Genomic DNA, 18009 nt, shown 5'->3' on the forward strand with positions numbered 1-18009 from the left:
AATAATGGTCCTTGAGGTAATGGTTGAAATGAAAGTTTCCATTAGTGTCTGCAACAAAAAGATATATAATATGTTAGGATAATTCTAATATTAGTTCAGAAAAAGTATTACCTAATTATCAACTTCTCAATTTTACCTTTCTAGTTGTTGGGTAGAATATGGGGTGAGTTAAAGTATTAATTTGCCCTCTCATTCTAACTGAATGAGAGAAAGTAGAAAACAGCAATAGGAACATTTTATTTCTGCCAAAAATACTGTACATTTATTTTGACTTGCCTGGAAAAAAAATAACCAAGAAAAGCAAATCATGATTAACTTACAGCTATATATAAACATGGTTCTAATTTACCTAAACAAATTCAACCATGTAAAACATGAAAGAGAAAACTAAGACTGTTGAGGAACGCTGAATTATGTAATGATCTGAAGAATTTGATTTAAACATGTATCCTAACTTTTTTCTTACCACTTAGAAGTCCTTGGCTTCTTGTCAGTTTGTCATTATCATTTTTACCCTGCTTTTTTCTCCCAGAAATATAACTATGCTCCCAGTAAGAGAAGTTATAATATAAAGAACACACAGAATTTTGCAAGGCATCAATAAGGTGGTCAGGATACATAATAAATAACCGTTCCAGACATGCACTAAGGGAGTACTTACTGAGACAAGCAGGAATGACGGGAGATGAGTGGAAGAGGTAGAAGACTTGTAAGTGGAGCTCTATAGAAAGGCAGGTGCCAATACAGCTCAAAACTTTCCAGTCCCCCAAATCTCTGAGGCTTTAGAGATTTACCCTGGAGATCTTGTTAGTGCATTTATGAAAAATTTAATAGTCGTCTGTTACAAACATTTTTTTTTAAGGCTTGCTCTTAAGGATCCATATACTGTGCATTTGGTACAAAGTAAATGAATTGAAACAAGAGGAGCCAAAAACTTACATGAGCTGAAAATCAAAAAGTAATAAGAAAGCATGAGAGCTTTATAGATGTTTGCACAAATTAGACCCCCATTGAGTGTTTAGAGCTTTTCTGGGTCAGCACAAATGAAATAGCCCATTAAGGATGGTTTCCCCTGGAGGGAATTTTGCCTTAAATTTGTCAGCTGACCTAATAAGCTATACCTCACAATAAGCAATTATTAAATATTTATGGGTGTATGTTTTTCAGGGAATGGTAGCTTGTACAAAAAAAAATGATTTATCATGTTGCCATCAATACAGTGCTAATAAAATTGCAATTTCAAAATCTTATTCATGAATTATTCTTCTTCCCTTCATTTTATTGCAAATTTCTTCTGCTTTTTAAATTTTTTATTTACATTTATTTGGGCTTTACAATAATAATTTCACCTTGTGAAAAATCAATATGAAAGTGAGAAATGTCAGTATGTTCAAATCATAGCAAAAGTTGTTCTTAAAGTCTGAGTTTGTAGATGATTCAATAAAGAGTTAAAAAATGTCCTAAAGAAGCTTAACTTTTTCTCATATAAACAATTGCCTCCAAAAATATAACAACAAAAAGAAATAAGGGGAATTTACATATATAATGGTGATAACTCTGATGCCAAGCCAGACACAAAACTTAGTAGATCCATAAGTATAAATGAAAAAAATTCATGAAATATTTAGCAGCAGATAAAAATCTGAGCTCTCCCACACTTACACAGAATTTGATATCTTACTAACCCGCTTGAGTGCAAACCCTGTCAAACATTCTTTAACCTTTGTATAAACACTGAAATGTAGTAAAATTAAACAGACAAACCAGAGAGGATTTGCAGGACCAAAATGAATTAACAGTGTTAAAAACAAATCTGAGAGAAACTGGTCAGAGCAAAATTCACAGCACGATTTGGATACCTCTCAATCCTCATGTTAAAACACGAAGAGCACCTGGAGAGCAATACACACGAGTTTGTGGGAATATCTGTAATGAAGCTGAGGGACAAGGCATCCCCAAGTACAAGAAGGAGGGGGAGAACAACCACCAGCCACAAGACCTGTGTTCTTAGCCTCTGTTTTAAAGAAAGCAGAGGGAAACAATTGGGTAACTGACGTGCCTCAGAGAAGAATCCCCAAATATCTAATGAGTGTCCATTCCATGAGTGATTATGTTCAATGGTCCAATTTTTGAAAAGCTGATGAAATTGGGAAGGACTTTACCCTGTGCACTACTGGGTTGATAAGAGTCTTTTAGTAAGACCTGCAGGCCTAGAGTAGTCTAGCTGCAGTGGTATGGTGGAACTGAGCTGCTGGACATTCCTTTCAGATCAGAACCTCCCCATCAAGAGTGCAGGAAGAGAGACAAAAGAAGAAGGTTCAAACTGAGGACTAAAATGGAGCAAATTATATTTACGCACATATTATGATGTCAAAATGCACCTCACTATTATGTATAACTATTATGCACAAAGAAAAACATGTTTAAAATGAGCAGACTACGGGCTGGGATGTAGCTCAGTGGCAAAACTTTTGCCTTGCATTCACAAAGCCCTGGGTTTGACCCCCAGTTAAAAAAAAAAAAAAAAAATTGAGCAGACTACAAAGCAAGGGAGTCTCAGAAAGCAGGACTTCATATTTTTTTTAACTCTACATGAATATGACAGGGAGTTTTGTGAAGCTAGAAAAGCTATCTGACATTCAGAAATAAGAACTTTGCAAAAAAAAATAAAAATAAAAAGCCAAATATAAAACCTGATTAAAATCAATAAAACAGAAAAATATTAAATAGCATTACCTTTTTACAGAAAAATACAAACTCAAAAACAGTATCTCCCATAACATTTCAGAACTAACTCAGAGATGCTACAGAATATAAGGTGTGAAATTAACCAAATCAGAACTTCAATCTTCACAAAGGAATTAGAAATAAAAATGTTAGAAATGAAGACAATAACAAAAGAAACATAGAGCAAACAAGTCTTTAAATGAAGGTGAAAAGGAGAACTTTAAAATAAAGAAAATTATAAAAAGGCTTCAAGAAAAAGTAGCAAGATTGAAAATAAGCAAAGATACAAGGAACAGAGAAAGACAATTTCTGAAGAAAAATACCAAAGTAAGGGAACAATAATAATGACAACAATAACAAAATACTACAAGTGATCCTTAGTTTAAAAAACATTTTTCCAGGGAAAAGAAAGAACAAAAAGACTTAAAAAAACACATTAAAAGACTAAATGGAAAAACGAATACTAGGACTTGTGCCAGTAAGTTAACCGACTTCAAATAAAAACACTAAAAAGTTCTTTGAAGGTTGAGTAAAAGCGATAAGTGGATCATCAGGAAATAAAGTAAAATTATCATCAGGATCTTCCACAGCAATATATTATGATAGAAAAAACGGAAAATATGAGTTTATGTTTCTCAAGCAAATAGTAACACAAATTTTATATGCTGCAAAACTGATACACATCAGTTTCAAAAGGGGCAGAAAGTACTATTAACATGCAACAACTCAGAATATTATCTTAAGGGGAATTTTCTAAGGAATCTACTAGAAAATGAGCTTCATGTAACCAAAATGATCAGAAGGCCATCAAATAATGACTAGTGGTTACCAGAGCTTTAGTATACAGTTAGCTGTAGAACTAAGAATGATGCAGGGTAGAAGGGAGAAATTATAAGGCATAACGGCAATACATAGGACAATGGAGTTATAAAATAAACCCTAAACAATTGCATAACTTATGCAAAAATGAACTGTTTTCCTTAATCTAACTGAGCAGTGTTAACATTACAATTGTTATTCTGACTACTGTACATGTACTTCAGTTTGAAGCAAATGTGTGGATATGGGATAGTCTAATTGTGTTATTCCCTTTGTCCTTAATAACAAGAATTCTTGGTGTGAGTAAAAGGGGTTACTGACATAATGCAGAAGATATTAAGTAGCAGATGTTAAAAGTAATTCTGTAATTTCTACATGCTATACTGCCAAATTTGAATTAGAAATTAATATGGTTCTTTTCTAACTGTCCACTGAAAAGACCTTGTGACAGTGAACTGAGTTGCAATGAGCATCCTTAGTATGCAAATTGTGGACTTTAAGTACTATTTCCCATTAAAAGAAACTAAAAATTCTTAGAAAAATAACTGATTCTGACCACAGACTTGGGCAGGACATTTACAATGTGAAACTGGATTATCTTGGTATACCAGATGAGAGAACTATCCCAAACTACTAAGATCATCTGGAAAAAACAAAAACAAAACAAAAAAACAAAGCACAAGAAACCTTATGAACATTAAATCACTGACTAAAAATGAGAGAATTTAAGTTTTATTGGTGGTGAAAACTGTAATGAATTGAAACTCACAGTATATGTTTAAATAAATAAATTTTTAATGGTATTAAATATATCAATGATGATTCCTTCTGAGAAGACAAATAGCTAAGTCATCATTCTTTTAACTGGTCATATCATATAAAAAGAAATAAGCTTTTATTCTTTTTTTTTACAAAATTAACTGTATTAATTAATTAATTAATCTATTTTTACAAAATTAACTGTACTACTCTTATGAAGTATCCCCATATAACATTGTTCCAGCTGCAGTACATTAGAAAATTGATAGGATTAGTATACTACTGTTTTGAAACCCCCAATAAATTAATGCAAATAGGTTTTGAGAAACCATCGCTGCTAACATCAATAAAGTGTGAAAAGCAGGTGTTATCTGACTCTTGCTGAAGGCACACATGACCAATGGTCTTGCCAAAGAGACATGTCTAATTCAGCTTCTGAATCCAGTTTTATATTTGCAGGAAATACAGTATGGAAGAACATGCTGAATTGAACTCTTACTACTCAGCAAAATCTATAATCACAATGTTAATACTGGAGAGATTGTAAGTAGGGGAGTGACAGGTACACTAGAACTGTAAGCTTTTTACTCATTTTTTCTTTGTAAACCTAAAAATACTCTAAAAATAAAGTTTGATAATAAGTTTAAAAAACATAAAGGTCAGGTGGAGGGTACACTTGCAGAAAGTGAGGTGCTTTGATTGGGTGAGGTACAGGGAGGGATTTGTTAAGATTGCTGGAGAAGTTCTATTTTTTGACCAAGTGGTGATAACAGCAGTATTCGTCCTATAATAATTCACTGAGATGTATGTCGTGTGTGATTTTTTAAAACCACTTTCTTGATGGTCTAGAGAATTGAAATACTCTTATTACAGTGAAATTCCTCCCTTTGCAATATAAAGAGCATTGACTTTGGCACACATGTACAGCTATGCATAACTACCAGTGCATCATGATATGGAACGGTTCCATCCTCCCATAAAGTTCTTTCATGCCCCTTTGAAGTTGATCTTCTCCCCAGCTCAACACCTGGCAAACATTAATTGATTTATTCTCCATTCCTCCAATTTCGTTTTGTCCAGAAGTATGAAATCATACAGTAACCTTTTGGTCCTAGTGTCTCTCACTCAGGATAATGCCTTGGAGACTGATATATACTGTTGTATTTATCCAGGGTTCATTCTTCTTTATTGTCTAGCAGTATCTATTGTTTATTCATTCACACATCAGTAGATGATGGTTTCCAGGTCTTGGTGATTATGACACAGCTGTGATTTCTTTTTTCTTTTTTTGACCAAAAATTAAACCAAAATCTGAGCATTTTAATCACCTCATAGATTGTGTACAGTGTATCCAGAAAAACATTTATTTACAGAAATAATGTTGTGTCAAATATTGATCAAAATATAATGTATTTAACATCTTTGTAGATTCTTTTTCTATGTAGTTTATGGGGAAAAACCAAGAGAGCAAAATGAAGACAGACTTGAAGAAAAAAAGAACACTTAGATAAAGCAGCTAGTAAATATGTATGCATATATAATTTAACCCACACAAGTACAAATTATGAAACATTTGTCTGTAGCTGCGAACTTAGTTGAAAGAATGAAATAGTGACCATTTTCTCACTTTGCCTGTTTTGCTAATTGGTCCACTATGTATTATTGTTTTAATTGATCTGATTATAGAATGATATATTCTTATTTAAAAAAAAAATTAATGACTTAAGCACCAAGAAAGCAGCACCCGAGTTACTAAGTACAATGTGCTGAGTACTTAATGTGTGCTGCATAGCATACTATTTTTCCTTTATAGCATAAATCTGTAATAACATTGTATAGCAGATTTTATTCTCAATTTATAAATAAAAAGCTGAAGTACAACTAATAAATGAGTCATTCTAATTACAGTTAGGATCCAATATTAAAACCAAGCTTTGTCTGGCTCCAGCATTGGGCACTGGAAGTGCTGGTTGGGAAACATTGGTTACACAATGCACTTACACACGTAAATGATTTAGCTTTTCTCTCCAACAATTTTCTGATATGAAAGCCCAAGAGATTTTCTTAAGGCTTTATTTTTTAAGTTTATGTTTCAACTCTTTTAGATCAAGAACAATCCAACTTTATTAGTTTATTAGTTAAAAAAAAAAAAACGCACTGACTTTTTTCTGCTTCACTGATATGATTTGCAATTTGTAATAAATGGGAGGAGCAGTGTTACACACACTGCCTCCAAGTAGAAGCAACACAGCAATGGTGTCCAGTGACGCAGCTCTCACGGCTTGTGCTCAAACTCACCTCCGCCATCTGTTCCTTGTGGAAATGAGCATCTCTTTCAATCTTCAGCACTTTCTTTTGCCCTAAGAAAAACGGGAACAGTGTGAATAAAGCTACCTCCTGGGGTTGTTGAGAGAACTAAATTAAAAATGTAAGCAGAGCTTTTGGAAAAATAAGCTCATCGTGAAAATTCAACAAATGTTACTTCTTATTCGAAGGTGGAAATATTGAAAATGCCCATTATTGTATTAGATTCTTCTCCCATCAGATTAAGCAATCTGCATGAAAGTAAAATCAACCTCATTACTCTACAAATAGTTATCTGAATGTACTATATATGGGTACGTAAAACTGCAAGTCTTATATACTCAATGATCAAAGGGATCCACTGAACCTGAGTTATCATTGACTTCTGTACTTTGATCCCTGTCTCTAAATGTTGTTCTCTACTGGTGCTTGGTCATACCAACTTTAGTACTAAATTTTCTTTAGGTTTGGGTTTTCTTTTTGTGTTACAGCATTATAATATTTCATAAAATACTCTAGCATCGTCCAAGTTCTAATCTTTTAATATCAGTTTCCTAAGAATGCCATAACAAAGTACCAAAAACAGGGTAGCTTAAAACATCAGAATTTTATTGTTTCATTGTTCTGGAGACTAGAAGTTCAAACTCACAAGAGTGGTCAAGGCTATACACCTAAAACCTGAAGGAGGTCATCCTTCCTTACCTATTGCTAGGTTCTGTTTGTTACCAGCAGTCCGTGATGTTCCTTGGCTTATAAATACAGCTCTGCAAACCCTCCCTCTGATATCAGATGACATTCTCCCCTACTCTGTTTGTATCTGTCTCTTCTCTGTTTACAAAGACATCATCTCTATTGGATTAAGGGCCCACCCTCCTCTAATATGACCTCATCTTAGCTAATAACATCTAAAGGTTATAAAAGAGGTTATACTCTGGAGGTACTAAGAATTAGGACAAGAGCATGATTTTTTTTTGAGAAAATAAATAATTTATAACACAGGCAGTGGTAAGATTTTATGAACATATCCTGAAATTCAAAGGTTTATATATTCCATGGTCACTGCAAATATGTGTTGGCTACCCAGTCTTGCTGGACTCTCTTCCCTTGTGGAAGACCAGAAATCTACATCTTTATCCTTTAGCTGCTCAATGCTGTTACATAATATTACCATTTTTAAAAATTTTATATTCCTGGAAGTTATAAAATTTTATCGGTGTCTGATTTAAAATTCAAAATGTAACCTGGAGCTATGTTTTTGGATCTGAAAAATATAAAATTTCCATTATTATTTGAACAAAACATTTTGCTTATGAAGGTTTTTAAATGTTTAAAAGGAGTTTATTGCTGAACTTACTAATTCAGAGATAGAATTGTACATTTTTCTTTGTATTTGCCATCTAACACTATTAGGTGGTTCATTTTGCTTAAAAAAGTGCTTTGTGTTTTTCAGCATAAATAAAAAGAATCTTCCTGAATTCATCATTAATTTCTTGTTTAATTCTGTCAAACTTCATTTAATCAGAAAACACAAATTTCAAAATTTTGTACCTGTGCAAATAGGGTTTATTCATTATGTTTCATTTTGTTTTGTGGTTAGTATAATTTTAATTGCAAAGCAAGGAGGTTGCTGTGGAGCTTCATGGGAAAAACCTACACTTTGTACTAAGAATACATGAGTGAGCATATTTCCTCTTGTTTTGACTCTTTTTTTTTTTTTTAACTGTACTGAATTTGCTTGTAAAAGCACACATAAATGCAAATTCAATGCAGGCCTTGAAAGTTATATTTCTCTAGAGTCCTAAAAAAGTATTTCACCTGAATGTTAACATTTTGTCTATTTCTATGTCAATACTTCCTGCCCTTTGATGAAAAGTTTGTGTAGTTTTAAGAACCTCATTTTCCTATATCTCAACTTTAACTTTACTTAATACACATTGGATAAAGTGTAGTTGCAAGTATAATCTGTGCTTAGTTCTGTGTGTGTGTGTGTGTGTGTGTGTGTGTGTGTGTATTTCCTTCCTGCCTTTGGAATTTTCCCAATATTTTGTTTCTAAAATGTGCCGTATATAGTGACCAACCCAGCTATTTTTCACCTGGTAGGTCACTTACTTCCCTAGTTGATTGTCCCAGGTATTCATATGCTGTCCCTCAGGTCTTACGTTAGCCTATAAAAGAATGAATTAGATGGACTTGTTCTTTTGATTGACATAATAAATTCCTCTTCCAACTTTATTGTTGGTGTAGCAGAAAGACCCACAATGCTTCCTGTTCCTCTGTCCTCAGGACCTTAATTGTGCTTTTAACACGTTTTCCTGGAAGGTCTTCTATTTTTGTGCTCTTTTACCATGAAAATACATCATCATTGTAACTATTCACTCTTTAATAAAGTGGAAGGCCTTTGAAATGATGATTATTAATGTTTGTTGAGAAGATTATATTTATTTTTTAAAAAAATTTAAATTTATTTGTTTTTTAAATGAAGAAAAAAATTAGGTAATCTTTTATGTGTTACAAGAATTAATAACCAACAAGGCAAGTCTTACCATTATTATCTTATAAAGATGAGGGAAACTGAGACATAGCAAGGTTGAATATTGGCAATATACTAGCCAATGGAAATAATTTTAAACTTGGGCAATTTGGTTTCAGGTCCTAAGTTCTTAACTGATACACCATGCTTCTTCTTAGTAATCCAAAGTATATGACAGGGAGGTTGGGTGGATTGAAAAGCAAATCATACTTTTCTGACCAAAGATATGGTTTTCACACCTATTATAAAGGAATGCTGTAGTTCCTTTGGTGTAGAACCCTCTGTACCTTACCAAACAGGAGGAATTCCTGAATACAACTTTTGTAAGCAGTGGATGAAGATCATTTTAGAAATGTTATCTGACTCAGAATGTAATAGTTGTTCTACTCAATTATAAGATTATAACCCTGAAAAAGAAATCTGATCTCAAGGAAAAAAAATGTTTTCTGAGATAAGAATTGATCATATTTATTATGATTAAATAAATAAAATTAATAAAACATGTGAAACTTTTTCTATTACAGAAGAACTGAATACATTTGTCTTCCATACATAGTTCTCATTTGTAATGTGGTTTCTAGCTGTCTCAACGAGGGTCGGAAACTTGATTGCATATATTTTCAAGGTAATATAGCCAATCGGGGGAATTAGGAGTGTTTTGGAGATGGGAGTGGAGTTCTGGCTCAGAAGTTTCCTTCTGGTACACAATGATAGCCAGAACAAGTATATTCCTCAATACCAGAGATAGAGAAAATAAGTGTAGACACACAGCGACACTTAAATTATGTTTCTCTAGATATCTTGAGAAATATTTAAAATGGATGAAACAGATATTTCTGAACATAATGTCTCATTTAAATGGTAACCAGTCAGCAATTTTGCTCCGATACGTGACCCATAGTTACAGCAGATGAAATTATCCCAATGCCTACCAAAGCCACGTGCTGCTTGGAATTGAGCCTAGAACTGCTGCATGATGTCCTTCCCCATGGAAGGCTGATTCTGAGGCAAGTGGGATTCTTTGATCCTTTGAGAAAATAGAGTCTGGAGTCAACTGCAGTTAGTAGACAAGTATGCAAAGAAGGCATTCCAGGCCCTTGCAGCATCGATAGTCAGCATCTTAGCGATGTCTACCACTCCGTGGATTTCAAAATGTTGACATCCCAGCCTCTGTGACCATCTGCTTAGGTTCTCTTCCCCACCCCCCAACTTTACTTGGTGTAGGAAATCTGAATGCACATAAACTGATTATAAAAATGTAGCTATTTTATTGTAATCAATAAATAGTTGCTTCAAAATTTTTCTTTTCACAACTACACTGTGTTAGATTAACCCACAGGTTGGGCTGTGAATTGAAGCTGATCCTCTTACTTTTCTGCACCCCAGGTGTCACTGCTCTTCCCTCAGTCTGATGCATACAGCTGATCAGAATTCATGCTCTTAAATGGAAACATCATCCCTGTCTTATAATCCACAGACACTAGATGTCAGGATTGCTCTTTTTCTTCCAAACAAATGTGCTTAGTGAATGACGTCATAGCTTAGTCTATCTTTCACAGACATACAGACTTCTGTAGTTGCAGAATCTTTTACCTGACAAGAACTTCCCATATGTTCTCTGGTTTTCTGTGATATGATTCCTGTTGTTTTAAGGAACCATAGTTGCTGCTTCTCTTCTGTAACGACCAATTTTCTGTGTGAAAATAAAGATAAAATAAAAAAATAGGAAAAATAAATGTTTTTTGTCAAGACCTTTTTCATAATATTGATTTTATGTAATGTAACTTGCGCTTTCAAATAGCTAAACATGACAACGTCTTTGAAAACTTGAAGGATAAAAGGCAGAATATAAAATATAAGTGACGGCATTCAAGAAGGCATTGTATAATAGATATTTTAAAAACTACATTTATAAAATTTTATTTATGTTTTCTCATATTATGCATCTTTAAGAAAGCTTATGATCAGAAACCAATATTTAAGCATTTGTCTTTGGCAGAAAACAAAATCAATCCCAGAGTACCTTGCAACAAAATTAAACAACACCTTTGAATCTGAAATTTCATGGTCACTGTCCATTGGCCCACCCAGGCTTTCATATTGCCACTGGCTTCCTCGGAAGTTAAGTATTATCCAGGCTTTTATTTCCCCACTTGCTTCTGTTGGCAAGTTTGTAGAAAGAAACTTGCTGTAATTGAGAAGCCCTTTATAAAATAAGTATCATTAACTGGAGTAAGAAGACCAGTTTGGGAACGTTGCAAGATTGTGGCTGTGAAAAATTTGTGCTGGAGATGGTGACAATCATGCTCTAGAAGACAGCAAAATCTCCTATTGACTGGTGTGATATAAGCAAGGTTGTTTATAAGCATTTACATGAATTAAATAATTTAATTTTCACAACAACCCAATGATAGGCATAGCATTTTTCCTACTTTTAGGTGAGGGATCTGGGTCACAGACAGCTTAAGTACCTTCTCTGAGTTCTCATGGCTAGTGGAAGCTGGTGAAACTGAAGTATATATTGCATCATTTTGACTCCAGAGCCTGTACTAAGTGGTTGTAAGGAACTCACATTCTATTCTGAGTCTTTATGCGCGTGTTGTTTTCCAAAGTGCTACAGCGAAGAAGTAGGAAATGCTGTAATGCATAAGAAAAAAGACTTAATGGAGGGTGAGGGATGCTGAGATTCTTATTTCCACTCTTTCTCTCTCTAGCTCACTATCGGAAATTATAATATATGTTGCCTTTTTGAGAGTCAGTTTCCTTATCTGTAAACTAGGGATGAAGATGTGTACCAGTGTTCACAAACTGGCAAACTTGAGGATGGTTGTACTTTTCCATATGTAGTCCTTTGGAATCTCACCGTGTTGTCATTGTCATAGTTGGAATAAATTATATTAGTTTAAAATGTTTGAAATTAGAATAACATATAAAATTAAGTATTTATACTTCTTATTGAAAAACTTGAATATTTAGCACAATCGAGGCTTCTGTTAACCAAGTGGTCACCTATAATTCAGCAATGAATGGACCATTCAGAAAAAAAAAAAGCATGAGTTGTACTTCCTCACAGTCCAACAGCATGGCAGCCTTTTCACTACCTGGCAGGCCACAATGTGTATTTTTAGTGGAATATTCAAGTGCAATTATACTCTGAGTTTCCTTTTCACTTCTTCATTTTGTCTCCACTTTATTTTTCTTTAGTGGGTAAGATAGATGATATATAAGAGGTTGATTGAGCAGAGAGGGAAATGGTAGAGGAAAGTTTTTCAGAGGAAACCTTCTGAAGTTTTCAGAGTCATCTTTTTGCAAGGGACATACCTGTGGAATAGCTAGAGGTAAAAGGAAGAGCTCGAGGTTGACCAGAAGGACAGAGAAACTGGCTCTCCTTTTTCTTTCCATTGGTTCTGCACAGTTTCATGTTTTTTGAAAGTGTGAATTTACAGCACATCAGCATAGGGTATATAAATATAAACATGGAAATATGGCTCAAAGTCAAATAAAATTATTTTAAATAGTTGTAACTATAAATCATCCATTTCTCGCTTTCTTTTTTCCATGTGTCTGTTTTTTGAGTGGATGGACATGCTAGAAATGGCTTCCAAAGTTCTTTTGCATACTCATTATAATACAAATGGATTCACTCGAAATGCATCATTTGGAGGGATGAAAGTGTGTAGGTGTTTCTGTCCTTACACCCTGTCTCACTTTTATATTCCTCCTGTTCGGGTCTCTATACAGTTCACCCTGGTGGGCAGTCTGCTTTGTGTGCAGTGTTGAAGACTGAGGAGAGACGGCAGTAGAGAATGAAAGACAGAGAAGTACTTGATTTGTTGCTTTTCTTTTTTTAACTTTAATCTTCCTTTTGGTGCTGCATTCCTTAATTCTCTTACTTCCTAAATGAGAGGCAAGGTGAATGTAAGAACAACAAAAATAAATCCATTTACTCATAAAATTTCAAAGGATAAGAGCAAAAGCATATAATGAGAAAAATCTAGCATCAAGAAATAGTAAAATATAGAATATAACTGTGTAAGCCCCCACCCAGTACAAACTGTATTCTACTAATTAGTTTGCCATAGATTCTTTTATCTAATTCATTATCTTCAGGATTTCCAGATAAAGCTCAACTACTGACAGAGATAATGTAATCCATTTAAAAACATTTTTTATCGGTATGCTGGTAATATCTTCTTTTTGATCACACCTGAGCTTTGTTTCCTGAAGTTTTTAATCATCTTTATGCTTTCCTCTAAGTATCTTTCTAAGATAAAAGTTCTGGAAAAAGCAATAAATGTCACAACCAGATAAACAGAAAAAGCATGCCGACACCCCCACCCCCACAGAGGAAGCAAACTGGAAAACTCCTGGGTATTTTCCCAACTTTCAGCACACAAAAGCAAGTGCTATCTAGCTGAAAGCAGTACAGGTTCAGGTCCCTCCTCAGGGACTTCAGAACGTGGGACGATGCTGACTTAGGGTACACATTGAAGTACATTACGCTGATAATGATCGATGCCCGTACGTTAGCGCTGAAAGGATCCAATTAGGGTGGGAAGAACGCAAACCCCCACGAAGTTAGTACAAGTCCTGGTTCTGACCCGTCCTGGCTGGGAGCCTTCAGGTAGCTTTGTGCCACACCCCCGTGCACTTTAATTAGTTCATCTGTGAAAGTGAAAATCATATGACTTAATTTCTGAATATCATCTGGAGCAAGAATTGGCAAATAGTAATTGTACTGTGTTAAACTTACAATATTTTGTGTTCTAGTGTACAGGGACCAGACTTATTTCGTGAACAGAACTCAACTATCATTTTAACTTAAATTTTCTCTCCAAAGAAATTCTTCAAATTTTAGGAATATTCTTCATAACTGAATTAGATTATTATTTGATTACTTTTTTACTTTTGTAACAGCCACATGGAAATGATAAGATAGGAAGCAAATACCAGGTAGAGGATCTTATAAATCCTCTTGACTAATGTGGGGGTTGGGATGAACGAGAAACATTAGTTCCTGCGGGCTGTATATTGTTATTTAGAATGGAATGGATATCTAGAGAATTGGCTGAGGCAGTTGTCTCAGTAATTCTGAATAACACAGCTAAATATCTGTTCATAGTAAGATCATAGGTTACAGAGTTGAGTCAATCCTATTTTTGGAAAGAGGAAGAATGATCTCCTGAAAGGCAGTGAGTCACCAGAATTTGAAAGTCCACATGTCATTGTCTTCTTCCGCAAGGGATATTATTACTTGCCAAATGAATTTTGAAATTCACTCTTGATAAGGGATTAAAGGAAGAACAATGAAGACAATAGAAATGTTGCACTTTGACTTTGGAATATGTCTTTTATATTTATACGTGGTCTGTTAAGTCACAGTATTTTAAATAAAGAGAAGTGATCACAGATCAGAGCTAACTGAACTAGAGGAAATATGATAATAAGTGACTCCTTCATCTGCTGACCTCTCTAGGTGGGATTCGCTAAAATTCCTCTGTTTTGAAAGGACTAGTCTTGCCCAAAAGTGTACTGTCAATTGTTTTATGTTTTAACTTTGTCCTCTCTCTTTGGATTGTATAACTTCATTGGTCTATCTTCAAGTGACTCTTCTAACTGTTATGTACAGTTTTCTCTTAATGGAATTGACTAAATTTTTTGTTTTAGGTATTGTACCCTTCAGCTCTTGAATTTTCTTTATTAAATATAGTTTTTATTTTTTTGCTGATATTTCCTACATGTCCATTTATTAGGAAGATATTTTATTTTATGTCAAACATAGAAATAATAGCAGTTTAAAATGATTTTCTATTAATTCTACCAAGTGGATTGAGCCAACCTTTATTAAGGTCCCTTGAATGTGGGTATAATTTTTCTATTTTGTATATACATATTTTGTATATGGTGTAATTCTGGACTATATTGTGGACATTTTGATGCTATGTGTAGTGACTATGAGTTATACTATATTCTTATTAAGAGGGTTAATTTGTCTTTGGACTGAATTAAAAATCCACACTCTCTCTCTCTCTCTCCTGAGCTCAGCAGCTGCTGATGTCTCTGTTCAGTTATTTTATCCTTAACTCGGCTGCTTTATAGCTACCCTACCTATAAATAATTCATAGGTAACTTATAAATTTGGGGAGATTTATTTGTACACTTGGGCTTCCTCTTGGTGTCTCTTTCATTTTTTAAAATTTTCTTCTCTATTTCCATCTGCTGTGAGAATACTAAACTCTGAACTCTCATTTCTTAAGCCAATAAGATGGGGCCTACTTGGAGCCTAAGAGCTTTAAAAGCAAGAAAGTACTGGAGCTTCTGTCAGTGTTAACTCCTCTTCAGTTTCTACTTAATTTTGATTCTTCTACAATTCCTTTGGAAATTTTTTTGGTATTTTATACAGAGTTCACGAATGTTACCGGAAAACAAAAAAAAGAACTTTTTTTTTTCCCCCTGCAAGATAAGTTCTATTGATAGAGGTGGAAATTCAGCATTTGGCAGTTTGTATTTAACGGAAACCCTGAAGGCCTAAATTTATGATGCTTTTCTGAAGAGAATTTGCATATGCTTTTGCTTGTGAGGGGATGCCACTACCCAGGGTAGGTTTGGTTCTTTTTTGACTATGTATCAATCCCTTCATCTTGCTTTTGGACCAGAGAATATTAGGTCAGCCTTCCCTCATATGCATATATGGAGGCCCATTTCTCCTTTGGGCTTACAGTTCAAAGTTCAGGTCAAGTTCTGTTTTACACACTTTCTCTCTTCCCCTTCCTTCCCTTAATCCAATAATAGAATAAAAATATTTGATAGTGAATATTTTCTTATTTGTAAAAAATGAGAGCCCTTCAGACTATCTAGGGTGGTATATTGCTAGAACTGTAAATTGAAGTCTTCAAAGTTTTATACTTGCACATAACACTTCACATTGAATAATTTACACATTGCACATTGCACAGCTTAAAGTTTTTCTTGACAGTTTTGTTCAGATTTTTCAAATTTTTATAAATCTACCATTAACTCTCATACTCTGATCTTTTAAAAAATTGTTAGTACATGCACACCAGGTCTATTTTCTACACATCTATGATTTAATTAAGTGCCAGGAAAAGTACTGGCCCATCTATTTGTGTTCCTGCTTTTGTGCCTGTCTGTAACCAGTTGTGCGTAAGGAGTAAGTGTGAAACCAACTTTATGATCTATGGTGGTGGTTTTCACCATTTCCCCCCATATATCTGGTACTTGTTGTTAATTCTAGGTCTCAATGTGTCTTATATAAGTAAGGTTAAGAATAACCTCATATTTCATGTGATATGAAATAATTCTCTATTTAACTTAAAACCAGAAATATTAAAGAACTTGACAATGAATAAAAAGCTATAAGAATAAAAGTTCTATAATTCAAGAAACTACCAAATTTTCAATAGTGTTAATCACAGTAATAACTGCTTACTAATTGAGCTTTATGTCAAGAATATAAAAAGTCACTGATAAGCAAGAAAAAATTATTGCAGCTATTTGTAATTCCACCATCCTATTGGACACTAAAAATGTTGTGCAAAGGCAGAATAAAGACTAAATTTCTACTAAAAATATAGAAGAATAGACTTACCCAGAAATTCATTCCTGGTAACTAAAAATAAGACTAAAATTAGTCTTAAAGATTTTTCTGTAAAATATTTCATGCCTTTCTCTATTTCTATTTCCTCTTTCTCTTTTCCTTTCATTTTCTGGCATGCATATAGCAAGAATAATTATTCATGTATTTTGGTAATAAAATACTTCTAAGGAAATGAAGAATGCTTGCATTATTTAGTTTTACACTTCAATGCAATTGGATAAAAACTATTTGCAAACACACATAGAAAATTAATTTATGAGGTTTAGATCAGGGCTAGTTAGGTAATGAGGAATAAGTTCCTTTCTTCATTCTTTTCCTATTTCTACTTGAACATATTGTATCCTTTTATATTGAGGAATCCTGTTTATACTGCATCAGTCATTTTATTAAGGACTCTTGAGAATTTGAGTTGAATCATATTTTAAATTTAATGTACTTTTTTTTGTAATTCATATAAGTTAGCATGCTGGACATCTACTGGTTCCCATAATAAAGTTCTGGATTTGATGAAATTCACTGTGGTAGTTACTCTCCAGATTTCACTGAATTAAGGATCCCCAACACCAACGTTAGTAGTATCACAATGGTTATCTCTTGCTTTTTTATGAAAATGCCAAAAGAACCCTGTTACTAAATATGGGACTCCAATCAACTCTTGACCCTGCACACTTGGGTCATCCTCATTGTTCACTGCTTTCAGAATTTTCCCCGTATCCTTTCTTGCTGATCTAAGCTGTTTACTTCTCTACATAAACTCATAGCCACTCACCTTTCTCTTTCAGTGTTCAGGTATTGCACAGTGGGAGAAAGCCAGTTGAAACCACGGTTGGATCTTTAGAGATGCACTTCCTTCAGTTACTCTCCACAGAGTGAATTTGTTCTCCAAAAGATTGGGTAAGCACAAGTTAAATATTTATTGTATTTGGAATCATCTTGTTCTCCTGAAATCAGGTTTCAGCTCAAGTCTGACATCATCCAGATTTATTAATGAGTAAGGTTTCCATGAAGGCCCTCTTCATACATTCTTACAGTCTGGTTTGTATCAAAGCTACCTTCCTCCTCCTGCCATGAGCCATACCTGCTCTGGCTCATTATTAATGTTGTCATAGCTTCCATTGCAGTTTTGAAGTTTTGGACCTGTGACTCATGGACATAAAGGAGAATATCAGATCCTTCTAGACATCTATTTTTATGTCCATAAAAATCAGTTCCTTAAAGAGCACTTTTTTATTGTTGTTGTTAAAGACTGCAT

At 34.1% G+C, this 18009-nt stretch overlaps 1 pseudogene across 1 annotated transcript in view; it reads right to left on the reverse strand.

The window, feature by feature from the left end:
- Positions 1 to 13685: 13685 nt before the first annotated feature.
- LOC306661024 (activated RNA polymerase II transcriptional coactivator p15-like) overlaps positions 13686 to 18009 on the reverse strand; it is a 42187-nt pseudogene continuing 37863 nt past the window's right edge. Inside the window, exon 2 of the transcript in view lies at positions 13686 to 13804. The product of the transcript in view is annotated as an activated RNA polymerase II transcriptional coactivator p15-like (transcript). The remainder of the gene's footprint in view (positions 13805 to 18009) is intronic.

This window comes from Sciurus vulgaris (assembly GCF_902686455.1).
Source record: "Sciurus vulgaris genome assembly, chromosome: 5".
Classification (NCBI taxonomy): domain Eukaryota; kingdom Metazoa; phylum Chordata; class Mammalia; order Rodentia; family Sciuridae; genus Sciurus; species Sciurus vulgaris.